This window comes from Drosophila melanogaster, chromosome Y (assembly GCF_000001215.4).
Source record: "Drosophila melanogaster chromosome Y".
NCBI classification, from domain to species: domain Eukaryota; kingdom Metazoa; phylum Arthropoda; class Insecta; order Diptera; family Drosophilidae; genus Drosophila; species Drosophila melanogaster.
The window spans coordinates 2,653,500-2,667,028 of NC_024512.1; positions in this window are offsets into that span (position 1 = coordinate 2,653,500).

The window sequence follows — 13,529 nt, forward strand, 5'->3', positions numbered from 1 at the left end:
TGCTTACAACAACAACAAAATGAAGGAGCTAGTATACAAAATCGGAGGAAGCAAATTAATATCTTCGGAAGAGGACAGTTCTAGAAAAGGAGAAGAAGGTGGAGAATTTTGTCGCCTGCGAAACACAGATGGAATCCTGTTCGCGCATTGCCCTATCCTACCTAAGCTTAAGAGCACGGCTCTAGTGGTCCCTTTAGCACCCTACGTCTGGAGAAACATCAGCCGAGTCAGTGTTTAGGTTTTTAGAAATGTATATTTTCGGTATTCAATGTTGCTTAAAAATTAATAACAAGGTTTATAGCTAAAAATAAGTACATACTAAAGGAAGCATGTAATTATGCAAATACATTCAAGAGTAAGCTGAGAGAATCTAGAACAAGGTTTTTCTTGGTTGCGAAATCAGAAAATAAAGGCGTATGCCTTTATTCAAGAATGTTATAATTAACGGGTTGAAGTTACTAGCTACCAAAGATATTTAAGAAAATGAACAAAACATTTATCTAAATCTTCTATATTTTATAGTGTGAGTTTTCTTTCTAATCTTGTGCCATGAGATATTTTTTTTGTTTATTGTTATACAGAAATTTTAAAGAGAAAGATTTTTTTTCTGTTTGAGAGTGGGCTGTGGGTAAATTCGACTAGATTTTTCTTTTTCCCTTTTTTTTTTAATTCAATTGGCTGGTTTTGCCACTCCATTAGGATCAATTATTTATTAGCAGTGTGTATAAGAACAGATAATACTCGGTACTCCATCAAAATATAATAATAAAATTAAAGTTGTATAACTTAAACTCACCCAACTTTTCACTCCTCGGCGAAAGATCGATCTCCCGGCGCAGATGAGCTGAAACGAAAGTGTGGCATTTTCTACCAATGCTTGGAGAAGGTATAATTTATTTACACGTCTGCGTATAAACTTTCATAACTTCTTATTCGAAAATACAAAGGAGCACTCTCAGAAAATGAACTCTTCTAACCAAAAAAAAAAATGTTTAACTTAGATTAGCTTACGTACTATATAAAAATTTTAAGTACTAATGAGAATTCAATTTAAATGTAAGAGAAAAGTCGAAAAAGGACATGACTGAGTCGCTTACTCGAGTACTCATACTTTTTACAGCTTATTGTTAACCCTAAAATACATCACGAAAACTTAACTTCTTACATTCTACTCTCAAAAATGGCGGTTCGCCATTTGTTTTTTCGCTCAAATTTGGAATTTAGATAAATTTAAAATCTGTTTACTTTTATTCAATGTCCATTTCGGACTATCAATCACTTTATAACTGTCCGCAAACTTAACCTCAATTTGGCACTATTTAATTGTTGTTTTTTTCTCTTATTAATTTAAATGACCCTCCTGTGGGTCCCGGCTTATTGCCGATTGAGATCCTGCTGCTACGGCTGGTCCTTCGCTGTTCCTCGCGGGAAGGCGCTCCACTTCACGGCTTGGCTTAGTTTTCGTCTCCTTCTGACCGCCGGCGGCGGCCCCGTCGAACCGTGGGGTCACGACAATAATGCCGATAAGTAAAAACTGACCCTTCTGCCTTCAATTTCAGCTACGAGAATATACCGCATCAAACCACAGTCCACATTTCACATTTTCTGAAGTTTACTGACCTGTAATTGCCCCAGTCAAAACTTGGGGTCGGGCGACAAGGCGGCGGCGCGATGGCTGCGCCACACGACGATCTTTTCGGCTAAAAAATATCTTTTTTACTGCCGGGAAACACGCGCCGGACTTATCTAGCGCACCACTATTATCGAAGAAAAGCAGTACGATATTATTTCTCGCGACAAGAAAATATTTATGCATGCAAGTTACTACTTCACAAAAGGCACTTTCACAACATGACTCATCGACTGTCCTATTAAGAAAAAAGCCAACAGGAAACCCAAGCCGGGACGAAGGCCATCGGCGGAAATCACGATCAGCTGAACAACACTTTTTCTCGATAGCCGAATTACCCCAAACTTATCGGGAGCAGCTTATAAGGGTTGCATACCGTCCGGTATATCATAGCTACACCATACTGCATCTGGTATGACTTTGCATTGGTGTGACCCAGCTGACTGCAAGCCCACTATCGATTATTCATCGAGACTTTATCGCCTACTGCTTCAGTCGCCTCTACAAAACCCCCCGCTACACTCAGACTAGGGTACTCATAGACACCCTAGGCTGAGACCGACTGAAGGCACCTTACTGCCGAATGTCCTTGGCATGATAGGTTCCCACAACTCGTCCTTGGAGGTCTTTCGCGAACTCGCGATTTTATGAACGTCGGTCCAGACTTGGCGTTATAACCAGTTTGAAAGCAGCTGGGCTTGAAATTCCGGCGATAAACTTCTTGTCCTTCGACAAACGATACCATACGAGAACGGATATTATATCTCTTCTCGTTCTCGTTGTGCTTACTTCTCATCTGATCAACAGCTTGCTTCCGCATTATCTCGAAAGACTCGTTCCGGTCGAACTTCAGAGAACGATCGTCCAACAGATTTAAGTGTCTGATCAACGGGTACGTCGACCCTGAAGTGATCATGTGTTGGCCAAATACCATATAATAAGGACTGGTACCAATGCTAGAATGCACCGCTGACCTCAACGCACAACATATTCGGCTGAGGAATTCGTCCCAATCCTTCTGATCGAGACTCAGATATGCCCTGATTGCAGCAATTACCTATCGGTTTACGCGCTCAGAAGCATTTGCCTGCGGCGAGTGAACAGCGGTCAGCGTGTGCTTAACGCCGTACTGCTCCATCAGTTTCTGGAACGTCTTAGCTCGAAATTGGGAACCATTGTCAGACAATATCACTTCGGGGACTCCGAACGTCAAGAACAATTTGTTTTCCAGATACTTTATGACGACACTGGAATCGATCTTCTTTACTGGTTTCAAGAACACGTATTTTGAAAAATGATCCAGGACAATGAAGATACCTATGTTGCCGCTCCTCGACCTAGGATACGGTGCGAGAAAGTCAATGAACAAACGCTGGAAGAATCGCTGAGACTCAGGCGCTTTTCCTAATGGCGGTCTGAGAGTGAAATTTTGAGATTTAGTACTCTTACAAACCTCACATGCACTAATATAAGCCCTGACGTCCGAATCGAGACCGGGCCAGAAATAATATCGTCGTATTCTTTCTATGGTTTTGTGAATGCCACCATTCGCAGCTAACGGACTATCGTGTGCGCGTGCCAGAATCTGCGATACTAATTCTTTGGGGACCCAAAGTTTCCAGGCGTATTCGTCATGCATTTGTTCTCCAGTCAGGTGCTCAGCTTTTCTGTATAAGAACCCGTTCTCCACCCTAAGATCAGGAAAAATCGAGGTATTTTCCTTCACGGTGCCTACTAATTTTGAGTACTCACTGGACTGGAAAAATTCGGAATCTAAATCAACAATCAAGTTATCTTTCAAGTCCACAGCGGCCACAATCTCTTCGCCTGACTAACTAGCGTCGCAATATTGCAATTGCGTTGCAATACGCAAACGGCTTCGCAAAATCCGGGCTACACAGGACCGGAGCTTTACTAAGGCACTCTTTGAGCTTGTTGAACGCTTCAATTGCCTCCTTCGTTAAAACGAACTTCCGCTTCGTAGTCATTAAGTCCGTCAATGGTGCAGAAAGTGTCGCGAAGTTTGCGACGAATTTCCAGTACCATCCACACAATCCCATGAAACTGCGCAAGCTTTTCAAGCTCTTCGGTAATGGAAAATCGGTAATCTCGGTCACCTTTTCAGGGTCCGTGCGTATTCCTCCGTCTCCGGTAATGTGGCCCTAATAGCGTACTCGTCGCATACAAAAGTGACTCTTAGCGACGTTTAGCGTTAAGCCAGCGGGCTTTATGTGCAGAGCTAACTCCCTCAGTACATTCAAATGGCCCTCAAAACTGGAAGATACTATCAATAGGTCGTCTAAATAAATAAAAACCTCATTTCTCAAATGAGCAGGCACTACTTTGTCCATTAGCCGCGACATACTGCTCGTGGTGTTACATAACCCAAAAGGCATGACTGTAAATTGGTATAACGGTCTACCTGGGACGGTAAAAGCTGTTTTGTCCCGAGATTGAGGATCCAAAGGGACCTGTCAATATGCATGCTTCAGATCAAGGCTCGATATGTACTCGGCCCTCGGTAATCGACTCAGTATCCCGTTTATTTGGGGTAACGGATATCCATCCTTCTCCGTAAAACTGTTGACTTTGCGACAGTGAAGACAAATTCTGACTTTACCTGCTTTAGTCACCATCACGATTGGCGAAGACCAAGCACTATCCGACTCTTCTATCACCCCTAAGCGCAACATCCTGTCAATTTCCGCATACATAGCTTTTTCGACGGCGGGGGAGACAGGGAAATGACGTTGCTTCACAGGCCTAGCTGTTCCCACATCAATCGAGTGAGAGACCAAATTAGTCTTACCTAACCCTTCCTGACTAAATGAGGGAAAACAGTTGATTGCATTTGCCAACTTAGCCTTGTCAACTTCGCATAATTCGTGCTGATCCACTACTGTTTGCATGTTGGGCTCAGGCGACAATATTTCGGCTATTTTCAAATTAGTGGGGAGAAGGTCATATAATTTCCAAAAGTCAATTCCCAAATAGAGATCCTGCTTCAGCGATGGCACGACATATAAGATAGTCCTGTCCTGTAGGGATAGAACTAATGTACTCCAAACTGGCTTTACACATTTACACATCAAAAACCCGTCTTTCGGCTAGACATTCTTGATATCGGTGTCTTTCGACTCGGCAATTCCAACACACTAGAGAAAAAGCTTCAATGTCGTTCTCACTACCGTATGTTGACCTCACCTCATCTTCAATCTCCTGACAGACTTCAGATATCTCACGTTTAAAAGGTGTATCTTTCGCGTAGCCACTACATCTTCTGACGTTAGCCAGGAATGCCTCCCGCCGCTTACAAATTTCTCTCAACTCCGACACAGTTCTAACGTCTAAGTTCAAAATTTCGGTGAGAATCTCAGGACGAAGGTTACCTCTTAACACGCGGACAAGTTTGCTGGGTGTCCAAGGCTGCTCTAGCTGTTCGACTAACTCGGATACTGTGTCGTAGAAACTATCAAAAGTTTCATTTGGTTTTTGTTTAGTATTCCTAATCAACTCTTCTATGTCACCATCGTCGCGACTCTGTCGAAATTGCAGTCGTAGGGCTGTACAAAACCTATCCCACAGAATCTCACCGTTGGCTTTATGATGGCGCCAAAAGAAGTCATTAGCCTTGCCTTCAAACAAAACGCTTATGTTCCTACATAACAAGTTGAAATTTCCATTCAACGTCTGCCTTGTAAGTGCCTCGACTCTGTATATAAAGTTGTCCACTGACACTGCTACACCGGAATATTTTATTTTCCAACCATTTAGTATGTGGACGACTTTATCCGGCCTATCAAACAATCAGGCCTAGCTGTTCCCACATCAATCGAGTGAGAGACCAAATTAGTCTTACTTAACCCTTCCTGACTAAATGAGGGAAAACAGTTGATTACATTTGCCAACTTAACCTTGTCAACTTCGCTTAATTCGTGCTGATCCACTACCGTTTGTATGTTGGGCTCCGGCGACAATATTTTGCACGACATAAAATTTCAAAAGTTTTTTGCTGTCACCGTTCTCCACGTATATTTTCAGCAGTCCTACTATACGTTGAGAATTACCTTCTGCTGTCGCAGCTTCTCCTCTTAACGACTTGAACTTCTCGCTTTCCATCGCAGCTTGTACTAACCCTCCTCCAATACAACTAATCGACGCGCCTGAATCCAACAATCCATAGACCAGGCGATTCAATAACCGAATCGGTAAGAACGGTCGAGAGTCTCGAGGTCCACGGCGAAAAGATCGTATGCATCTTGTTATTCTAGTGTCTTTGGTCCTGTCAACTTTTTTAGCACGTGTCAAAAACTCAAAGAAAAAGACGATGACTTTGAAGTCTACAAGTCATATTTCTGTGAACGAGTGAACTGGCAACATGTCGAGCCCGTAAGTAACTAGGTTTTTCCTATAGAAATTAAGCAAGTCACAGTAAAATCTTGAACCCAGAACAACAACAACAACAACAGCAGCTGGATCAATTGGTTCCTCGGAATCAAGAGCAACGAATTCCTCTGCCACGTGCCCACCAACTACTTTCAGGACACGTTCAACCAGATGGGCCTGGAGTACATCAGCCATACACTGGACGTGACCCTGAAGCCGGTGTTCGACAGTTCTTCGGGCTTGTTCTACGACGATGAGAAAAAGTTGTACGGCATGATTCACGCCCGATACAAAGTATATGAGAGGAGACTTTGAATCGTGTCCGAATATCTCCTGTAATAGGAAGAACACCCTGCCAGTGGCCTCAGCGATGTGTGGGGCAAGTCAACGGTGAAGATCTACTGCCCACGCTGTAAAAACTACTTCCATCCTAAAACTGATACACAGCCATGTTCGGGCCCAGCTGTCCGGACATCTTAACGCAGCTGCCGAACTTGAGACCGCCCCTGGACGACTCACGGTAAGAAATTCTCCGAATATAGTCCTGGTTGTTTTCTAACCAAAGCGCTTAACTTCCCTATGCTTTCGGTTGCACCAGAAGGCCTTGATGCCACTTAAATCGCCCAAGTCGTCACCAAAGAATATCGGATCCTCGGCCAGCTAGTCCTCCTCCTCGCTCCGGCATTCCGAAGTCAAGCGCTTCAATGTTCTTCTAGGGATGACGTGATTTTTTAACTCCACACAAAAGAAAGCAGAAATGTTTGTCCGATATATTGTTGTTGCAATTAAACAGATTCCGCAGTGCGTTGATATGGCCAGCTACCACCTACTAATACACCTCATACACCTCTGCCCTAAATACTTGGTTCAAAGTGTTCGATCCAAGCTGGTCATATCAAGCACTCATTCGAGTAGGAAAGCATACTTTTCGTTAATAGTGGTAATCACCTGCCGATAAGTAAAAACTGACCCTTCTGCCTTCAATTTCAGCTACGAGAATATACCGCATCAAACCACAGTCCACATTTCACATTTTCTGAAGTTTACTGACCTGTAATTGCCCCAGTCAAAACTTGGGGTCGGGCGACAAGGCGGCGGCGCGATGGCTGCGCCACACGACGATCTTTTCGGCTAAAAAATATCTTTTTTACTGCCGGGAAACACGCGCCGGACTTATCTAGCGCACCACTATTATCGAAGAAAAGCAGTACGATATTATTTCTCGCGACAAGAAAATATTTATGCATGCAAGTTACTACTTCACAAAAGGCACTTTCACAACATGACTCATCGACTGTCCTATTAAGAAAAAAGCCAACAGGAAACCCAAGCCGGGACGAAGGCCATCGGCGGAAATCACGATCAGCTGAACAACACTTTTTCTCGATAGCCGAATTACCCCAAACTTATCGGGAGCAGCTTATAAGGGTTGCATACCGTCCGGTATATCATAGCTACACCATACTGCATCTGGTATGACTTTGCATTGGTGTGACCCAGCTGACTGCAAGCCCACTATCGATTATTCATCGAGACTTTATCGCCTACTGCTTCAGTCGCCTCTACAAAACCCCCCGCTACACTCAGACTAGGGTACTCATAGACACCCTAGGCTGAGACCGACTGAAGGCACCTTACTGCCGAATGTCCTTGGCATGATAGGTTCCCACAACTCGTCCTTGGAGGTCTTTCGCGAACTCGCGATTTTATGAACGTCGGTCCAGACTTGGCGTTATAACCAGTTTGAAAGCAGCTGGGCTTGAAATTCCGGCGATAAACTTCTTGTCCTTCGACAAACGATACCATACGAGAACGGATATTATATCTCTTCTCGTTCTCGTTGTGCTTACTTCTCATCTGATCAACAGCTTGCTTCCGCATTATCTCGAAAGACTCGTTCCGGTCGAACTTCAGAGAACGATCGTCCAACAGATTTAAGTGTCTGATCAACGGGTACGTCGACCCTGAAGTGATCATGTGTTGGCCAAATACCATATAATAAGGACTGGTACCAATGCTAGAATGCACCGCTGACCTCAACGCACAACATATTCGGCTGAGGAATTCGTCCCAATCCTTCTGATCGAGACTCAGATATGCCCTGATTGCAGCAATTACCTATCGGTTTACGCGCTCAGAAGCATTTGCCTGCGGCGAGTGAACAGCGGTCAGCGTGTGCTTAACGCCGTACTGCTCCATCAGTTTCTGGAACGTCTTAGCTCGAAATTGGGAACCATTGTCAGACAATATCACTTCGGGGACTCCGAACGTCAAGAACAATTTGTTTTCCAGATACTTTATGACGACACTGGAATCGATCTTCTTTACTGGTTTCAAGAACACGTATTTTGAAAAATGATCCAGGACAATGAAGATACCTATGTTGCCGCTCCTCGACCTAGGATACGGTCCGAGAAAGTCAATGAACAAACGCTGGAAGAATCGCTGAGACTCAGGCGCTTTTCCTAATGGCGGTCTGAGAGTGAAATTTTGAGATTTAGTACTCTTACAAACCTCACATGCACTAATATAAGCCCTGACGTCCGAATCGAGACCGGGCCAGAAATAATATCGTCGTATTCTTTCTATGGTTTTGTGAATGCCACCATTCGCAGCTAACGGACTATCGTGTGCGCGTGCCAGAATCTGCGATACTAATTCTTTGGGGACCCAAAGTTTCCAGGCGTATTCGTCATGCATTTGTTCTCCAGTCAGGTGCTCAGCTTTTCTGTATAAGAACCCGTTCTCCACCCTAAGATCAGGAAAAATCGAGGTATTTTCCTTCACGGTGTCTACTAATTTTGAGTACTCACTGGACTGGAAAAATTCGGAATCTAAATCAACAATCAAGTTATCTTTCAAGTCCACAGCGGCCACAATCTCTTCGCCTGACTAACTAGCGTCGCAATATTGCAATTGCGTTGCAATACGCAAACGGCTTCGCAAAATCCGGGCTACACAGGACCGGAGCTTTACTAAGGCACTCTTTGAGCTTGTTGAACGCTTCAATTGCCTCCTTCGTTAAAACGAACTTCCGCTTCGTAGTCATTAAGTCCGTCAATGGTGCAGAAAGTGTCGCGAAGTTTGCGACGAATTTCCAGTACCATCCACACAATCCCATGAAACTGCGCAAGCTTTTCAAGCTCTTCGGTAATGGAAAATCGGTAATCTCGGTCACCTTTTCAGGGTCCGTGCGTATTCCTCCGTCTCCGGTAATGTGGCCCTAATAGCGTACTCGTCGCATACAAAAGTGACTCTTAGCGACGTTTAGCGTTAAGCCAGCGGGCTTTATGTGCAGAGCTAACTCCCTCAGTACATTCAAATGGCCCTCAAAACTGGAAGATACTATCAATAGGTCGTCTAAATAAATAAAAACCTCATTTCTCAAATGAGCAGGCACTACTTTGTCCATTAGCCGCGACATACTGCTCGTGGTGTTACATAACCCAAAAGGCATGACTGTAAATTGGTATAACGGTCTACCTGGGACGGTAAAAGCTGTTTTGTCCCGAGATTGAGGATCCAAAGGGACCTGTCAATATGCATCCTTCAGATCAAGGCTCGATATGTACTCGGCCCTCGGTAATCGACTCAGTATCCCGTTTATTTGGGGTAACGGATATCCATCCTTCTCCGTAAAACTGTTGACTTTGCGACAGTGAAGACAAATTCTGACTTTACCTGCTTTAGTCACCATCACGATTGGCGAAGACCAAGCACTATCCGACTCTTCTATCACCCCTAAGCGCAACATCCTGTCAATTTCCGCATACATAGCTTTTTCGACGGCGGGGGAGACAGGGAAATGCCGTTGCTTCACAGGCCTAGCTGTTCCCACATCAATCGAGTGAGAGACCAAATTAGTCTTACCTAACCCTTCCTGACTAAATGAGGGAAAACAGTTGATTGCATTTGCCAACTTAGCCTTGTCAACTTCGCATAATTCGTGCTGATCCACTACTGTTTGCATGTTGGGCTCAGGCGACAATATTTCGGCTATTTTCAAATTAGTGGGGAGAAGGTCATATAATTTCCAAAAGTCAATTCCCAAATAGAGATCCTGCTTCAGCGATGGCACGACATATAAGATAGTCCTGTCCTGTAGGGATAGAACTAATGTACTCCAAACTGGCTTTACACATTTACACATCAAAAACCCGTCTTTCGGCTAGACATTCTTGATATCGGTGTCTTTCGACTCGGCAATTCCAACACACTAGAGAAAAAGCTTCAATGTCGTTCTCACTACCGTATGTTGACCTCACCTCATCTTCAATCTCCTGACAGACTTCAGATATCTCACGTTTAAAAGGTGTATCTTTCGCGTAGCCACTACATCTTCTGACGTTAGCCAGGAATGCCTCCCGCCGCTTACAAATTTCTCTCAACTCCGACACAGTTCTAACGTCTAAGTTCAAAATTTCGGTGAGAATCTCAGGACGAAGGTTACCTCTTAACACGCGGACAAGTTTGCTGGGTGTCCAAGGCTGCTCTAGCTGTTCGACTAACTCGGATACTGTGTCGTAGAAACTATCAAAAGTTTCATTTGGTTTTTGTTTAGTATTCCTAATCAACTCTTCTATGTCACCATCGTCGCGACTCTGTCGAAATTGCAGTCGTAGGGCTGTACAAAACCTATCCCACAGAATCTCACCGTTGGCTTTATGATGGCGCCAAAAGAAGTCATTAGCCTTGCCTTCAAACAAAACGCTTATGTTCCTACATAACAAGTTGAAATTTCCATTCAACGTCTGCCTTGTAAGTGCCTCGACTCTGTATATAAAGTTGTCCACTGACACTGCTACACCGGAATATTTTATTTTCCAACCATTTAGTATGTGGACGACTTTATCCGGCCTATCAAACAATCAGGCCTAGCTGTTCCCACATCAATCGAGTGAGAGACCAAATTAGTCTTACTTAACCCTTCCTGACTAAATGAGGGAAAACAGTTGATTACATTTGCCAACTTAACCTTGTCAACTTCGCTTAATTCGTGCTGATCCACTACCGTTTGTATGTTGGGCTCCGGCGACAATATTTTGCACGACATAAAATTTCAAAAGTTTTTTGCTGTCACCGTTCTCCACGTATATTTTCAGCAGTCCTACTATACGTTGAGAATTACCATCTGCTGTCGCAGCTTCTCCTCTTAACGACTTGAACTTCTCGCTTTCCATCGCAGCTTGTACTAACCCTCCTCCAATACAACTAATCGACGCGCCTGAATCCAACAATCCATAGACCAGGCGATTCAATAACCGAATCGGTAAGAACGGTCGAGAGTCTCGAGGTCCACGGCGAAAAGATCGTATGCATCTTGTTATTCTAGTGTCTTTGGTCCTGTCAACTTTTTTAGCACGTGTCAAAAACTCAAAGAAAAAGACGATGACTTTGAAGTCTACAAGTCATATTTCTGTGAACGAGTGAACTGGCAACATGTCGAGCCCGTAAGTAACTAGGTTTTTCCTATAGAAATTAAGCAAGTCACAGTAAAATCTTGAACCCAGAACAACAACAACAACAACAGCAGCTGGATCAATTGGTTCCTCGGAATCAAGAGCAACGAATTCCTCTGCCACGTGCCCACCAACTACTTTCAGGACACGTTCAACCAGATGGGCCTGGAGTACATCATCATACACTGGACGTGACCCTGAAGCCGGTGTTCGACAGTTCTTCGGGCTTGTTCTACGACGATGAGAAAAAGTTGTACGGCATGATTCACGCCCGATACAAAGTATATGAGAGGAGACTTTGAATCGTGTCCGAATATCTCCTGTAATAGGAAGAACACCCTGCCAGTGGCCTCAGCGATGTGTGGGGCAAGTCAACGGTGAAGATCTACTGCCCACGCTGTAAAAACTACTTCCATCCTAAAACTGATACACAGCCATGTTCGGGCCCAGCTGTCCGGACATCTTAACGCAGCTGCCGAACTTGAGACCGCCCCTGGACGACTCACGGTAAGAAATTCTCCGAATATAGTCCTGGTTGTTTTCTAACCAAAGCGCTTAACTTCCCTATGCTTTCGGTTGCACCAGAAGGCCTTGATGCCACTTAAATCGCCCAAGTCGTCACCAAAGAATATCGGATCCTCGGCCAGCTAGTCCTCCTCCTCGCTCCGGCATTCCGAAGTCAAGCGCTTCAATGTTCTTCTAGGGATGACGTGATTTTTTAACTCCACACAAAAGAAAGCAGAAATGTTTGTCCGATATATTGTTGTTGCAATTAAACAGATTCCGCAGTGCGTTGATATGGCCAGCTACCACCTACTAATACACCTCATACACCTCTGCCCTAAATACTTGGTTCAAAGTGTTCGGTCCAAGCTGGTCATATCAAGCACTCATTCGAGTAGGAAAGCATACTTTTCGTTAATAGTGGTAATCACCTGCCGATAAGTAAAAACTGACCCTTCTGCCTTCAATTTCAGCTACGAGAATATACCGCATCAAACCACAGTCCACATTTCACATTTTCTGAAGTTTACTGACCTGTAATTGCCCCAGTCAAAACTTGGGGTCGGGCGACAAGGCGGCGGCGCGATGGCTGCGCCACACGACGATCTTTTCGGCTAAAAAATATCTTTTTTACTGCCGGGAAACACGCGCCGGACTTATCTAGCGCACCACTATTATCGAAGAAAAGCAGTACGATATTATTTCTCGCGACAAGAAAATATTTATGCATGCAAGTTACTACTTCACAAAAGGCACTTTCACAACATGACTCATCGACTGTCCTATTAAGAAAAAAGCCAACAGGAAACCCAAGCCGGGACGAAGGCCATCGGCGGAAATCACGATCAGCTGAACAACACTTTTTCTCGATAGCCGAATTACCCCAAACTTATCGGGAGCAGCTTATAAGGGTTGCATACCGTCCGGTATATCATAGCTACACCATACTGCATCTGGTATGACTTTGCATTGGTGTGACCCAGCTGACTGCAAGCCCACTATCGATTATTCATCGAGACTTTATCGCCTACTGCTTCAGTCGCCTCTACAAAACCCCCCGCTACACTCAGACTAGGGTACTCATAGACACCCTAGGCTGAGACCGACTGAAGGCACCTTACTGCCGAATGTCCTTGGCATGATAGGTTCCCACAACTCGTCCTTGGAGGTCTTTCGCGAACTCGCGATTTTATGAACGTCGGTCCAGACTTGGCGTTATAACCAGTTTGAAAGCAGCTGGGCTTGAAATTCCGGCGATAAACTTCTTGTCCTTCGACAAACGATACCATACGAGAACGGATATTATATCTCTTCTCGTTCTCGTTGTGCTTACTTCTCATCTGATCAACAGCTTGCTTCCGCATTATCTCGAAAGACTCGTTCCGGTCGAACTTCAGAGAACGATCGTCCAACAGATTTAAGTGTCTGATCAACGGGTACGTCGACCCTGAAGTGATCATGTGTTGGCCAAATACCATATAATAAGGACTGGTACCAATGCTAGAATGCACCGCTGACCTCAACGCACAACATATTCGGCTGAGGAATTC